A 16,745-nucleotide genomic window follows, 5' to 3' on the forward strand; every position below is an offset into this window, starting at 1 on the left:
GACCAAGTGGGTTTTATCCCAGGGTCTCAAGGATGGTTCAATATATACAAATTTATAAATATAATTCACCACGTAAACAAATTAAAAAACAAAGATGATATAATTCTCTCAATTGATGCAGAAAAAGCTTTTTATAATATCCAGCATCCTTTCATGTCAGAACACTCAAGAAAATGAGTATAGAAGGGACATTTCTTAAACTGATAGAGGCCATCTACAGCAAACCCACAGCCAATATCATATTGAATGGAGTTAAATTGAAATCATTTCCACTCTGATCAGGGAGGTAGGCAAGGTTGCCCATTGTCTCCACTGCTTTTTAACATTGTAACGGAAGTCTTAGCCATCACAATTAGGGAAGAAAAGGCAATTCAGGATATCCATATAGGGTCAGAAGAGATCAAACTTTCACTCTTCACAGATGATATGATTGTATATCTAGAAAACACCAGGGATTCTACTGCAAAACTCTTAGAAGTGATCAAGGAATATAGCAGCATCTCAGGTTACAAAATCAACACTCATAAATCTGTAGACTGTATATAAACCAACAATACTCATGCTGAAAAAACAGTCAAAGACTCTATTCCATTCACAGTAGTGTCAAAGAAGACGAAATATTTGGGAGTTTACCTAACAAAGGACGTGAAAGATGTCTATAAAGAGAACTATGAAACTCTAAGAAAAGAAATTGCTGAAGATGTTAACAAATGGAAAAACATACCATGCTCATGGCTGGGAAGAATCAACATTGTTAAAATGTCCATACTACTCAGAGGAATATACAATTTTAATGCAATCCCTATTAAAGCTCTACTGTCATACTTTAAAGATCTAGAAATGATAATACTTCATTTTATATAGAATCAGAAAAACCTCAAATAGCCAAGACATTACTCGGAAATAAAAAAAAAAGCAAGAGGAATCACTCTACCAGACCTCAGATTATACTATAAATCAATAGTGATCAAAACAGCATGGTACTGGCACAAAAACAAAGAGGTAGATGTATGGAACAGAATAGAGAGCCAAGAGATGAACCCAGCTACTTGCCATTATTTGATCTTTGACAAGCCAATTAAAAACAATCAGTGGGGAAAAGATTCTCTATTTAACATATGGTGCTGGGTGAACTGGCTGGCAACTTGTAGAAGAGTGAAACTGGATCCACACCTCTCCCCATTAACTAAAATCAATTCTCACTGGATTAAAAATTTAAACTTAGGACACAAAACTATAAAAATACTAGAAGAAAGTGCAGGGAAAACACTTGAAGAAATTGGCTTGGGTGAATATTTTATGAGGAAGACCCCCCCCCCAGGCAATTGAAGCAACATCAAAAATACATTACTGGGTGGCACCTGTGGCTCAAAGGGGTAGGGCACCAGCTGCATATGCCAGAGGTGGCAGGTTCAAACCCAGCCCCGGCCAAAAACTGCAAAAAGAAAAAAAAAATACATTACGGGGACCTGACCAAAATAAAAACCTTCTGCACAGCCAAGAACAGTAAGTAAAGCAAGCAGACAGCCCTCAGAACAGGAGAGGATATTTGCAGGTTATGTCTCTGACAAAGGTTTAATAACCAGAATCTACAGAGAACTCAAACATATTAGCAAGAAAAGAACAAGTGATCCCATCTCAGGGTGGGCAAGGGACTTGAAGAGAAATTTCTCGGAAGAAGACAGGCACATGGCCTACAGACACATGAAAAAATGCTCACCATCCTTAATCATCAGAGAAATGCAAATCAAAACTTCTTTGAGATATCATCTAACTCCAGTAAGATTAGCCCACATCACAAAATCCCCAAACCAGAGATGTTGGCAAGGATGTGAAGAAAAGGGTACACTTCTACACAGCTGATGGGAATGCAAACTAATACATTCCTTTTGGAAAGATGTTTGGAGAACACTTAGAGATCTAAAAATAGACCTGCCATTCAATCCTATAATTCCTCTACTAAGTATATGTCCAGAAGACCAAAAATCACATTATAACAAAGATATTTGTACCAGAATGTTTAATGCAGCCCAATTCATAATTGCTAAGTCATGGAAGAAGCCCAAATGCCCATCAACCCACGAATGGATTAATAAATTGTGGTATATGTACACCATGGAATATTATGCAGCCTTCAAGAAAGATGGAGAATTTGCCTCTTTCATATTTATATAGATAGAGCTAGAACATATTCTTCTTAGCAAAGTATCTCAAGAATAGAAGAAAAAGTATTCAATGTACTCAGCCCTACTATGAAACCAATTTATAGCTTTCATATGAAAGGTATAACCCCATTATAGCCCAAGAATATGGGGAAAGAGGAGAAGGGGGGAGGGGAGAGGATGGTGGAGAGAGGGTAATTGGTGGGACCACACCTATGGTGCATCTTACAAAGGTACATGTGAAATATGCTAAACGTAGAATATAAATGTCTTAACACAATAACTAAGAAAGTGCCATGAAGGCTATGTTAACCAGTTTGATGAAAATATTTCAAATTGTATATAAAACCAGCACATAGTACTCCATTATTGCATTAATGTTCACAGCTATGATTTAATGAAATAAATAAATAAATAAATATAAACATTATATTAAATTACCCTTAGCATAAAAACAAAATCTCATGCCAGATTGTTACTTTCAAAAAAAAAAGATATGGATTCAATCTAAGTGTTCATCAATGGATGACTCAACAAAGGAAATATGAGAGAGATATATTCTCTCTTTCTCTATACACACACATGCACACACACAATGAAATACTATTTAGCCGTAAAAAAGAATGAAGTTATGCCTTTTGCAGCAAAATAACTCAGACACAGAAAGTCAAATAAGTTCTCACTTATAAGTGGAAGCTCAATAATGCGAACACATTGACATAGACAGTGCAATAATAGCTATTGGAGACTTGGGAAGGCAGGAGGATGGGGGGTGGGATGAGAAATTACCTAATGGGTAGAGTATACACTATTCAGGCAATGGTTATACTAAAAGCCCAGAATTCACCACTATGCAATATATTCATGTAAAAAACTTTACTTATATACCCTAAATCTATTTTTAAAATTTTTAAAGAAAAACTCATGCCTGTAATCCTAGCACTCTGAGAGGCCAAAGTGGGCGGATAGCTTGAGCTCATGGGTCCAAGGCCAGCCTGAGTAAAAAGCAAGACTGTGTCTCCAATAAAATAAATAAATAAATAAACTGAGGCAAGAGGATTGCTTGAGCCCAAGTTGGAAGTTACCATGAGCTATGAGGTCACAGCACTCTACTGAGGGCAACAGCTTGAGACTCTGTCTCAAAAAAAAAAAAAAAAAAAATTTAAGGGAAGGTCTTTTTAGAGTAAGGAGCCCAGGTAATTGATTTATACTCTGTGACCTTAGGAACTAGGGGAAGCTTGGGTGACTAACAGTTAGTAGCTATTATGACACTGGCTTCTAGGCAGAGTTAGGTCCATTATTTCACATCAAAAGAAAAAAGACTCAATCATTTATTGTACAAAAAACTATCTCTCCCCATTCCACCACCATAGTTCACACCACTGTCCTGCTCAGCCCCCTCGACCCAATCTCTATAGATCCTCTGTACTGGGCTACTTTCTGCATAAATTAGATTATGTCACCTCTGTCTAAATCACATCACCAGTTTTCCACTGTATTGAGAGTAAAATCCATTATCCTAATGTCGTCTGTCTAGCAGGTCCTGTGTGAGACGGCCCTGCCCACCTTTGTCGCACCCTCACTCACCTTTGTTGCGCCCTGCTTTCTCCCCTAGCCCAGTTACACTCTTCGGGCAGCTCCTAGGGCACTCCAAATTTGTTCCCTATCTCAGGACTTTTATTCTATGTCCTCTGCAAAACATTCTTCCTTAGGCTCCCATGATGCTGGCTGCATCCCTTTCTCTAAGTCTCAGTTCAAATGTCCTACCCTACCCTTTCATGGGAAAGCACTTTCCATTTCTCTGCTTATTCCCTTCATATTACTTACCACGATCTGCACTCATTGTGTGTTATCAGTTTTAGTTCTTTAGTTCAGAATCATGCTGACCTCTACTAGTTGCTCAAAAATACCCAGTGAATAAAATAACACATCCAATGAACTCATAAATACCACCATGACCATTGAGACAAACCAGTGGGAATATGCTTTAGTGATTATATATCTTCTTCACCATCTCACAGCTTATGTGGAGATTAATTGATATCGACTTTATCTGGAAGAGGTAGAAGGTACTAAACATGCACAGTACTGTTCTCCTTAATTATAGACTTTTCTGAGAGTAGCTAGGATTGAAGTCCAAGTTTTCTGTCCTTTCTATACTTCAACCTTTAAGAAGGGGTCGTAAGGTATAAACGGCACCTCCCCTGAGTAGTTTGAATGCCTGCAGATATAAAGTGCTTTTCCTTTACATGCTGACATTGCCTGATAATATTGCTGATAATAAACATTAACAGGTGATAAACACATAATTTGAGGGTATGCTAAAGAGACTAAAAGCCATATTTCATTGATTTGAATCTTCCCTCTGCACTCCTTATCAGCAGTTCCCTTGAAAAACAACTTTTTTTTATCCTTGGTTTTGTCAGCAATAAAGTAAAGCTAATACAGCAACATGAATTTCTCAGAGTGGTTATGGAAAATAGATGTGCAAATCTATGTGAAAAGCACTTTGCAAACTTTCTACATGCCGTACACTGTAAGTTGTCATAACTATTTCAGTGTAAGCTTTTCCTCTTGGCTAAGCATAATTTGTAACCCTCATTTTTGCTTGGAATGCAAACGTTATGGAAAGCTAGATAACTGGAAAAATTTAATCATCACATAATGGGGCACATTAATGTGATAAGGATGGTTACGCTGGCACAATCACTGTGCCTTATGTCAATCTGGTCCCTGTGCCAATCAATCCTTCTATATACATGCTTGTATGTGTGAGTGTATTTTTCCTAAATTTGTGTTTTATATCCTAAATACTATTTGCCAAAATGAAACAGATTCTGAGAAATTGGTTTATTTCTGAGATATCCAATTACTCATGCTTTGCCTCTAAGAGTATAAAAACTACCCGGCCTATACTGTATTTTTCAAGAGTTTAACTCTTATTTGCACCATCTCAACAAACAGTTTTCAGTCTCAAAATATTTTCATAGATTTAAAAATGCTCCTATCTCTGTAGAAAGCAGTACTTAAATTCCCTTTTGAGTTTCCTCTCTTGGCTATGACTTTTACTCTAGCAAAAATATTGTCCAGGTTCTCTGTTCATCTTTTTCTTCTAGGATTAGAGACACAATGCTTGATTATTCCAGAACTGTGTAACTTGTAAAGAGCTATCCATATTTATGAAGCTTATTCTATAATCAAGAGCCATATCAAATTATTAAGGTCTACTATTTTATCTCTACAACATAAAATAATTGACTTGCTTTATTCCATCTCTACTGAAGTTTTATTTTCTCATGAGAATTTTGTATCAATATGTTTTGTCCTTACTAGAAATAAGAAGTAAAGAAACTTAAAACTCCAGGAAAATAGGACACAGTATAATAAAGGCATGGTTTATTCAACCACTCCAATATAAAAGGAAAGTCAGTGGCTTTTTTAAAAAGAAAATAATCCATTCCAAGAAGCACAGAAAATAAGTAAGAAACTAGAAGACATTAGCAATATGATGAAGAAGACAAGTGATTCTTTTGTCCATGGGGTGTAAAAAATGAATCAAATACTCCAAGAATAATGATAAAATTGATAGAAAGAGTATGTGGTTCACATATGAAACCAATTCAAATTTGACCTGATTTTAAACAGCCAGTAGAATGTATGACAGGAGAATATAAATCTTATCAATCTCGATGATGTAACTAACGGTAAAACTTCCAGAAGGGAGGCAATTGGGACAAAAAGAAGGCTAGACATACAAACAGCTTTATGTTAACTTGCAGAGACAAGAGGCTCAGTCTATAGTTGCTGAAAACAGATTTAAGAAATTGCTTAAATTTACACATGTACTCAACAAGAAAATTTTTAGAAGATATGATCATATTGGAAGGAGGTGAGAAAAAAGATGGAAAGTTTTGGTAAATGAGTGAATTCTTATGTAGCAAAGCAATCGATTATTCAAAATTGGTAAATTGAGAGTAATATGGCAGAATATTTAAAGGTACAGATAATGGCAATAACCACTAAAGGAACTAAACACGGTTAAAAATGATTACCTCTGCAGTGGAGCAGATCAAAAGAATATTACCTTTTTCTACAAGCCCTCTGCACTATTTAACTTTAAAATATCTCATTTAACAATCTGTATAAACCATGTCTATCAGCTGCCCAGAAGACATGGTCACCTAGATGTCTAACAGCTTCCTCAACTTAAATTCTCTATGCTGGGTTCATCATCATCATTCCCCATCAAGCATTGCCTCCTACTACATTTCTTTATAATTCAGTAACTCATTCATTTATTTATTCATTCAAAAATTGAGCACCCAGGCTCGGCACGTATACTCATGGTTAGTGCACCAGCCGCATACACCAGGGCTGGTGGGTTTAAACCCGGCCCCAGCCTGCTAAACAATGACCACTACAACAAAAAAAATAGCTGGGCATTGTGGAGGGTGCCTGTAGTCCCAGCTATTTAGGAGGCTGAAGCAAGAGAATAACTTAAGCCCAAGAGTTTAAGGTTGTTGTGAACTATGACGCCACAGCACTCTACTGAGTGCCATGAGACAGCACTCTGTCTCAAAAAAAAAAAATTAATAAATGAACCATTTAAAAAAGAAATTGAACACCCACTTTGAGCCCTGTGCTAAGTGGCAGAGGTACAGTGATAAACAAGATAGGAAGAACTCCTGATATCCATACTCTACTAAGAGAGACAGATAAAGCACACACCCACACACACACGCACAAACTAACTGATAATTAAAATAATTTCAAGTTATCATAAATGCTTTTAAAGAAACAATCATCTCCATCACTCTTCATCACTCGCATCATTGCCTGAGCTCTGCCTCCTCTCATCTCCCATCTGCCCCACTCCACCAGAAAAATCATCTTCCATGAACCTGGTCCCTGGTGCCTAGAAGGTTGGGGACTGCTGTATTGTATGATACCATTTATGTAAAATGTCCAGAATGGGCAAATCCATAAAGAAAGAAAGTGCATTAGTGGTTACCTAGGGTTCTGGGAGAGAGTGAAAGAAAAAGTAGAGAAAATAGAGAATGATTGTTAACTAGTACAGCAGCAATTCTTTTGAGGATGATGAAAAGTTTCTTACCTTAGATTGAGGTAATATTTGCACAACCCTTTGAACATATTAAATCTCCAACATTGGGGGAAGCATAACTTACAAGCCTACATACCTTTTTTCTGGGGCCATCATTAGCTTAAAGAATACAGGCTAAGAGTTGTGGAGAAGAACTTCCCTGGAAGCAGAACAATGTTAATCATAAGATTAAATGTTTAGTGTTAACAATCATGCTGGGCCAGTGCTGAGCACTCAAATCAGTGAACAAAGGCACCCATGTGCACATCAATAAACTGATTGTGATACATGAGCCCTCCAAAGTTCAAGGTCCAGGAAAAGAGCCCCACTTTCCTCAACTAAGGTGGTGACAGTGGACATGAAGAGAAGTGGAAAAACTCTGTAGAAATACTTTACGGTTAGATTTGATAGGATTCAATGATAGGTCTGATGGGGGAAGGAAAGAGAAGCTGTCACTTCCCACCCAATTATGAATCCCTCCCACATCTTGAAAGAAGGAGAGGAGGAAGAGGGGGAAGAAGAGGAGACAGGAAAAGAAGTATAGACGCAAAAGAATTCAAGAAATATTTTGATAAATTTCTGAGCAGCCACATGCTTCATGCTCCCTTCCCCAACCCTAGCAGCTGAATGATAACTTGTCAAAACTAATCAGTTATGAAATTCCCCTAACCAGGGACTGATTTAGGTTTGGACATACAATATGACCATGACAAAAAATGTACATAGAAGGGAACATCTTCTGGAGGAACTTCTGATATGATCTTCCTTATTCATAAAAGGACAAAGAAAACAAATACTTTGCTAGAATAAATATTCTTATCATCTAGATAAGATTGATTACTTTTTCTTTTGCATCCTCAGGTTCTATATTTATATATGTACTACAGCTCATCTAGCGCTTACCTGTTTACAGGTTTGACTCTTTCTGTTAAACTTTAAGACACACAAATGCATAGGGGACATATTATTCGTTTGAATTATCCTCAACTTTTAGCGCAGTGCCCAGGACATGGTAGTTCTCATTAAATCTTTGTTGGGTAGTACGGGACAAAAGGCTTCAAATGAAGTCCAATATTAGAAGACATCAGCAATATGGTGAGGAAGATACATGCGTTTTCATCCATCAGAACGAAAAGGGAAATCAAGTCTCCAGGAATAAGAATAAAAATGATAGAAGCAACATAATTCAAGCATGAAAACAATTCCAATGTGACGTGATTTTGAGCAGTCAGCAGAATGGATGACAGGAAAATGCAAATGTTGTCTATGTTGATGCCGATGTGACATCTGGTAAAATCAGGAAGGACTTGAGTGGCCTAATCACAAGTTTCCCTTCCCACTCTGCTCCTGTGGATAAAGTCCCCTAACCAAATAACAAATGCTCCTGATCAAACAGACCAGGTACAGTCCCTGCTTATCCCTGAGTAGCAAGTTTTAGTTCTCTGCTAGTTTGTCAGTTTATTCAAACAAGTCAATCACACTCCCTTACAGCACCAGGAGGCACCCACACCCTTGTTACTACAAAGCCTGCCTCACACAGCCTCTGGCTGCTCCCTCTGTTCCTGAGTGCAACCCCAGGAGGCCTGTGTCACATGTGATGTGCTCTGTCCCTGGGCTGCCAAACTTCCTGTCTGGTGCTGACCCTGGCTTTCATTTGAGCCTTACTCTCTTTATGATCTTTCCTTCTCAAAGAGGCCAGTCCAGTCCAAGCACACTCATGACATAGCACTGATCCCAAGAGATGTTAATCTCATCTGTACAGCGTTGGGTGCTGTGTGTTTGGCTATTCCTGTAACAGGAAGGTTCCTAGAGCAGCAGGGTGAATAGGTGATGATTAAAACAGATGAACCTGAAAAAGAAATTTAGAAAGCAATTCTACTTATAATCACTACAGAAGTAAAATACTTAGGAATCAATTAACCAAAGAAGTGAAAGATTTATATAAGAAAAACTGTAAAATGCTTATGAAAGAAACAGAAGAAGATACCCCAAAAAATGAGAAGACATTCCACGCTCATGGGTTGGAAGAATTAATATTGCTAAAATTACAATACCACCCAAAGCAATTCACAGAGTCAATGCAATCCCTATCAAAATACCAATGACATTCTTCACAGAAATATTTTTTAATCCAAAAATGTATGTGGAACCACAAATGACCCTGAAGCCAAATCAATCCTGAGTAAAAAGAACAAAGCTAGAGGCATCACCCTACTTGACTTTAAAATTTACTACAAAGCTGTAAAAACCCGAACAGCACAGTACTGGCATGAAAACAGACACACAGATGAATGGAACAGAATAGAGAACTCAGATGTAAATCCATGTGTTTGTAACCAATTCATCTTTGACAAAGGCACTGAGAACATACAATGGGGAAAGAAAAGTATTTTCAATAAATATTCTTGGAAGGCAACTATGCTTACCACTATACCACCAATGCACTTCAATAAATGTTCTTGGGAAAAATGGATAACTATATACAGAAGAATGAAACTAGACCCCTATTTCTAACCATACACAAATGTGAAATCAAAACAGATTAAAGATTTAACTCTAAACCTGAAACTAAGAACTAGAAGACAACATTGGGAAAATGTTCCAGGATATTGATTTGAGCAAAAAAAAAATTTTATATAAGACCTCAAACACAGTAACAAAAGGAAAAATAGACAATTGGTATTACATCAAGCTAAAAGGCTTCTGCACAGCAACAATCAACAAAGTGAAGAGACAACCCACAAACTGAGAGAAATATTTACAAACTATCCATCTGACAAGGGATTAACAACTAGAATCCATGAGGCGCTCCAACAACTCAAGCAAAAAAAAATCTGATTTAAAATAGGCAAACGATCTGAACAACCATCTCTCAAAAGAAGACATATAAATGTCCAACAGGTATATGAAAAATGCTCAGCATCACTAGGCATTAGAGAAATACGAATCAAAACTGCAGTGGGCTATCATATCACCACCATTAAAATGGTCTGTATCAAAAAGAAAGGCAGTAAGACATTCTAGAGAAAACGTGAAGAAAGGAGAAGACTTGTGTACTGTCACTGGAATGTAATTAGTACAGCAACTGAGGAAGTAGTTGGATTTTCCTCAAAAAACTAAAACTAGAATGACTGTATGATCCACCAGTTCCATTACTGGTTGTGTATATTTTCACAGTCTGAGACATCTGATTTCCCATGTTTATTTCAACACTAAGCACAATAGTCAAGATAGGGAATCAACCTAAGTGCCCATCAACAGATGAATGAATAAAGAAAATGTGTTGTGTATTCCCATGGAATAGTATTCAGCCATAAAAATGAAATCCTGTCATTTGCAACAAGATAGATAGAATTGAAGGACATTATGTTAAGTGAAATAAACCAAGCACAGAAAGAAAAATATTGCATTTTCTTATTCATATGTAGAACGAATAAAAGTAGCCACCATGAAGATTGAGAATAGAATAATGGTTACTAGGGGCCTGGAAAGGCATGGAGGAGAGGGGAATAAAGGGAAAATACATATGTATGAATTTATGGGTGACCACTGACCTGTACACTTTAAAGTGGTAAAGACAGTAAGTTATATATGCATTCTTTACCTCAAAAAAAACCAAGTGATTTCATGCATGGAGACATGGGTGAATATAGGAATGAAAGAATAACCACTTGTTTTTCACTTGAATTGAAATTAATTTGAATTAACTATTGTCATCTCATCCTTAAACCAATAAGCAATAGTTATAGCATTTCTCTGCTATTTCTATTTTAATGAATGGTAGGAAAAAACCTTTAAAGTTTGGAAGGTAAATTTTCAAAATATTTATTAGTGATGACTAAAAAGTAGAGGAATTCTAGGCTCAGCACCTGTAGCTCAGCAGCTAGGGTGCCAGTCACATACACTGGAGTTAGTGAGTTCAAATCCAGCCTGGGCCTTCCAAACAATGATGGAAACTATGACCAAAAAATAGCCAGTCATTGCAGTGGGTGCATGTAGTCCCAGCTACTTGAGGCTGAGGCAAGAGAATTGCTTAAACCCAAGAGTTTGAAGTTGCTGTGAGTTGTCTCTACCCAAGGTGACATAGTGAGACTCTGTCTCAAAAAAGAAAAAAAAAATGAGTAGAGGAATTCTAATAACTGTGAGAGAGTCAAGATTAGAAACTAGAAAATACCAACTGCTTTTATCATGGGAGAGAGGGACAGCAGGGGAGTCAAGGTTCCAAGTTTCTGGTTTAAATCTGCAGCTGAGGTGATTATCTCATAATGCAATTTATCTCACACTTTTACAGTTCAGTGCCCTCGATGGCGCATAAGAAACAACCCTGAAGAGCTCTGAAGATGAAGTCACTACTTCTTTGAAAAATGACCTTTTGCTTCACAAAGTCAAGCAAATATTGCCTTCTACTCTACAATAGCTCCATGTTATCTGTGGCTGCATAACAAACCACACCAGGATTTACTGACTTAAAACAACAATTTTACTTGCTTATGAGTCTACGAGTCAACCGTTTGTGCTGTGCTGGGCTGGGCTGGGCTGGGGTCATTCATGTAGCTACAATCACCTGGCAGCGCATCTGGAGCTAGACGGTCCAGGACGGCCTATTCAGTTGGTGCTGGCTGTATCTGGACTTTCCTTTCCCTGTGGGCTTTCATGTTTGAGGAGACTAGTCCAAGCTTTCTGTAGCTGTAGCACTGATTCCAACGGTGCACACCACAAAGCCTTGAGGCCCAGGCTCAGAGTCAGAAAATGTCGCTCCTGCCACAGTCTATTGCTCAAAGTGAGCCTTGAAGCCAGATCATAATCTAGGGATAGGGAAATGGAGGAACAACACAGAGTGGGGAGGACTTTGCATATGTACGTATACTGTCCACCAACCCTCACCCACATCTCGAGGAAGATGCGCCCAGATTTACCATCATTTATGGCACTTTACTATGTGTTCCTTAGTGTAGATGGAAACCAGGATGAGACGCCTGAATCTAAAGGATATTCACATTATAACTGCATAAGCATATTTATTAGGAATATCATATGAATAAGGTGAATGGTATCACTGACCCACAGGGGTGCAAATGAAATATGAAATAAGACAAAGTACATCAGTAACACCCAGTGGGATTTTCAGAGCCTATAACTTCTTGATTTTTCTTCCTTGCTCTGTACTTTGTAGCATGGGTTTTTAAATGCAGGAAATGCAGTGAATCTTATATTGGTAAACACAGAGGTGAAGTACACAGATAGATGGATATGTTGACAATGAATGGCCCCCAAAACACCAAAACCACAGCACGATTTATCAAGATTTCATATTACCTCATACTCTCTCATTTCACATTCTTTCCCACTTGCTCAATCTCTACCTTGGCTCTCTCAGCCGCAAATCTAGGATATTAATTCAGTTGAGAGTGAAATCTTCTTTGATCCTTTGTGAGCACCTCAAATTTGCCCCCCTGGTTCTAAGTGACCTAGGTCCTTCTATTCTCTAATTATTTCAACTTTTAGTTAGGTTATGTGGCTAAAGAACACTGATAGACAACGTGTGCATTTTACCAACTGACAATCTTCAGGAAAGTTTACTATAGAAATAAAACCTTTTTCCAATAGCACTTGGCTAATGAGGCTGCTAACCACGGCAGTCCTCTGATCCTAATTCAATTTTATTTTGGACAGAATCATGACACCTATCTCCACCAGCTCAGTTTAATGCCAACTTGATTTCTCTTCAAAAATTAAAACTAATTACAGAAAGTCTTCAGCTGTGCTGAAAATTGGAGGTGTTACATATAACTTTTTGGGAACAGAGCTTTCCCATACTCCTTTGGATATCTTAAATTTGGAGATCAGCAGCAGGCTGCTTGCCAAAGAACAAAACTAAGTGGTTTGTTGTTCTGAGGGAAATACACATTACAGGAAGCATTTCCGTTTGTTTGTTAAATTCAACTTCTTTAGAAACTTGAATATTTTTTTCTTCTCTCCACCTCTGGATTTAATGATGCTACCCACAGATTAAGCCTTAAAAATTAATGTGTGTGTGTTTTTAAAAAAGGACAAAAAGTTTGCCATAAGCTGCCAGCATGGTTCTTTCATCAGAGTAACAGGTTAAGCCCCAATGTTGACCTAGAGAAAGCTAAAAGTAGTCACAGTTTTTAACAAAATTATCTTATTTTAGAAAGCTGAGAGAAGGAGCTGTAGGAAAATCTTTAGAAATGTACCTATTTGGACCTAAATTACTATAATTTTCTACCTTATGATTCTGCTCTTATTTTCTATTTTGCAGTTTACAATATTATTGGATTCTGCCTTTTTCTGTGTTTTGATCCTCTGGTGTGAATACACATTATTAGCCAATAACGCACATGACTAAGCTGCCGCAGTTGTGAGCTAAGCCTTCCAGGAATAATGATTACAGTGACTGCCCCATCACAGGTAACTTCTACAGCACTTGGGTCACATCTTCTCTCCATGCTAATAAGATGACAACTGCCATTCGCTGTGCATGAATTACCACTGCGCTAAGCATTTTATGTGTCTCCATTCATTTACTCCACCCAGCAGCCCCCGAGGGCTCACCACATCATGTAATCACAGAGTTTGGGGAAAAGGACCTTTCTCGTATTTGAACGCCATTTTTTAATTTCTATACCAGAATGATTGACAACAATCACAACAAAACCACATTTGAGGCTTTACCCTAGATAGAACTGGTCTGGTTGTGAAAATATTAGCACAATGAAAAGTAGATAAATTACGAAAGAAGTTTCCTCTTTGTCGGGGCGGACCCGAGTCTCTGGCCCAACCCAGAGCCTTCTTGGAGTGGGGACACTAGGTCTCCGCCCGGCCCACTCAACCATCTGCGCCAGCTTCCTCGGGCTAGGTCCCGTTCAGGTCTCAGGTGCCAAAGCGCCTTAGAAGTCACAGTCACTATTAGGAGCGAGCATCTCAGCAGCAATCCCTCAGCAGCTGTCTCAGTAGGGCGGTGGTGAACCAGGCGTCCTCCCAGCAAGAAGCGGCGCCAAAAGACCAGCCATGGCCAAAGTCTCCCAAAGTTATTGATAGAAGAAATCCCATGGCCTCCTACGCCACAGGGGTGGAGACGGCTGACCAATGATGTTCGTACTGTCCTGCTCTCCTGCAGCTCACTAGCGAAAGCCAATGATACTCAATCCCTTATTGCCCAAGTATTTCTCACAGGTGCCTCCTACACCTCTTTACAAAAAGAAAAGATTTCCAGAATTTTTTTGTAAAATAAAACATACTCATCAGACAACCCAGGAATTCTACTTATAGGCATTTATCCAGGAAAATTTAAAACACATTCGCACAACGGCTTATATGCGAAAAAGCAGCTTTATACACAATAGCCAAAAGCTGGAAGCACCCCAAAGTCCCTCAGCAGGTGAAGGAACAGCAAACTGGTCAGGAGGGTTCAATGAGTATTCTAACAGAGGAAGAGTACTCAGCAACAAAGAGGAACAAAGCACGGAGACAGCAAACCATGGATGAGTCTCAAAAACATCACGCTGAGCAAAAGAAATCACACTTCAAAGAGTACATAGTGTACAGCCTTTTACATGAGATTTTAAAATAGGTAATTTTTCATTAGGTAAAAACTAATCTATAGTGACAGCCGATCAGTGGTTGCCTGGGACAGAAAGTCAGGAGGGATAGTTGCAAAGGGGCACCGGAAAACTTTCCGGAGTTTTGTCTATATTCCAGATCTTGATTGGGATGCAGTTGATGGATTATATACAAGTGCGTATAATCCTTAAAACCCATATTGTACAATAAACAGGGCGCCCTTTTATTGCATGAATATTAGACCTCAAAAATTGATTAAATATAAAAGACTGCCAGAAAAGTCCATGGCAATAGGAATTTTCTTTTCCTTAGCCCTTACATGTTTTTAACCTACTCATTGAGAGGTGAAGAGATAAAACGTTAACAGCTCAAGTCAATTAAAAGTCATTCTAATTTAAATTAAAGATAATTTCTGAACTATGTTAAACTCAATTTAATTCAAAAAATCATTTGTTTAACATTATACAAATAGATTTATTATCTATCACATTTCTGTCTCTGGGGAATAAATTTATGTTTTATGCATCACTACTGTAGAATTATTCAGAAGGAAGGAAGTATTTTTCTTTTTTCCCCAGAAAGTAAGGAAGAGAAGCATGAGTCCCAGAATGAGGAAACTGTGATAAGTCTGGGAGGCACTTTCTTTCCACCTGATCTAGGAAACAAGCTTATTCTTCCATTGTCTTTAGACTTTAAATTATCAACTAATGTATCCCTCCAGGCTTTCCTATGATCCTCCTGCCTCATGTCCATTATATGAATATTCCTAGGGCCTATAGCTATAATCTCTCCCTTGCTAGGACCATCATCAGGAAGACAGTAACATGTTGGCACCAGTATGCCCCAGGGTCTGCTCCACCCTAACCCACAGCATAAGATTTCCCATTCCCTTGCCTAATCCATGGGACTGACTGGACAGGAAAATTACTATCTGCATCCCACCAACAGGTGTTCATCTGCTGGTTATGCAGTGGTGAGTAGCTGCCTCCCTGTAGTCAAGGTTAATAAAAACTCATACTGTCATTGTGCTTTAACCAACCCCAAACCTAACATGAGCTGTCTAAGCAATTCTGGCCAAAAACTAAATTTTAAATTTTGGAGGTGACCTAATTGTATATGAATTGGCATTGGAATAAATCAGGAGTACACCTGGGCAGCTATTTTTAATCCTGAGGTCTACACTGTGTTGGTCACTGTTAGGAAAACAATCTCTTGGTGTTCCATGTTGCTATGACCACTTCTATTCCCTGCCTAGATGCTCTTTCTAGTGACATCCTCTGAATTTGTTTGACTTCCCTGATTGCTTCATCCAAGAACATAACCCTGCTCTTGTAAGGATGGCATGTGAATTTTCAGTGGGTCTTTTAGTATTCCATTTACCATGTACATGATACCTGTGTTCTGATTGTAATAAGGCCAATGGAAAACCCAGAAGATGCCGTGTCTTTTTGCCCAGTCCTGGGTATCTTCGGCCATGATCTGAGTTCCCTCAGTCACTAGGTATGCCCCTTTGTAATTGGTTGGAGTGGTGTCTGGTGCCACTTCAAATCGTAAGATAATGTCAATTGTAGTCAAGGCATTTTACTTACACAGACTAAATGATAAGGATCCAGCATAGTCCATTTGTCAGTCACATTCGTATATGTTCCCTAAATGGGTGTCATAAAGCAGTGGTTCTCAACCTTCCTAATGCTGCAACCCTTTAATATAGTTTCTCGTGTTGTGGTGACCCCCAACCATAAAATTATTTTTGTTGCTACTTCATAATTGTAACTGTTGCTACTGTTGCGAATCGTAATGTAAATATCTGATATTAGGCACCCCCTGTAAAAAGGTTGTTTGACCCCCAAAGGGTCATGACCCACAAGTTGAGAACCACTGTCATAAAAGATGGTAGTCTT

This window comes from Otolemur garnettii, unplaced genomic scaffold, assembly GCF_000181295.1.
Source record: "Otolemur garnettii isolate 467f Iridium unplaced genomic scaffold, OtoGar3 scaffold00005, whole genome shotgun sequence".
Classification (NCBI taxonomy): Eukaryota; Metazoa; Chordata; class Mammalia; order Primates; family Galagidae; genus Otolemur; species Otolemur garnettii.